The sequence below is a fragment of the Trichechus manatus genome, unplaced genomic scaffold (assembly GCF_000243295.1).
Source record: "Trichechus manatus latirostris isolate Lorelei unplaced genomic scaffold, TriManLat1.0 scaffold00300, whole genome shotgun sequence".
Lineage (NCBI taxonomy): Eukaryota > Metazoa > Chordata > Mammalia > Sirenia > Trichechidae > Trichechus > Trichechus manatus.
This window is the reverse complement of record NW_004444236.1, coordinates 142,706-142,955: the sequence shown is the minus strand read 5'-3', so window position 1 is coordinate 142,955 and position 250 is coordinate 142,706.

Genomic DNA, 250 nt, shown 5'->3' with positions numbered 1-250 from the left:
CCCTCTACTTTACCAAGCAGGATGTCCTCCAGGGACTGGTCCCTCCTGATAACATGCCCAAAGTATGTGAGACAAAGTCTTGCCATCCTTGCTTCTAAGGAGCATTCTGACTGTATTTCCTCCAAGACAGATTTATTCGTTCTTCTGGCAGTCCACAGTATGTTCAATTATTCTTTGCCAGCACCGTAATTCAAAGGCATCAATTCTTCTTGGATCTTCCATATCAACTGTCTAACTTTTGTGTGGATAT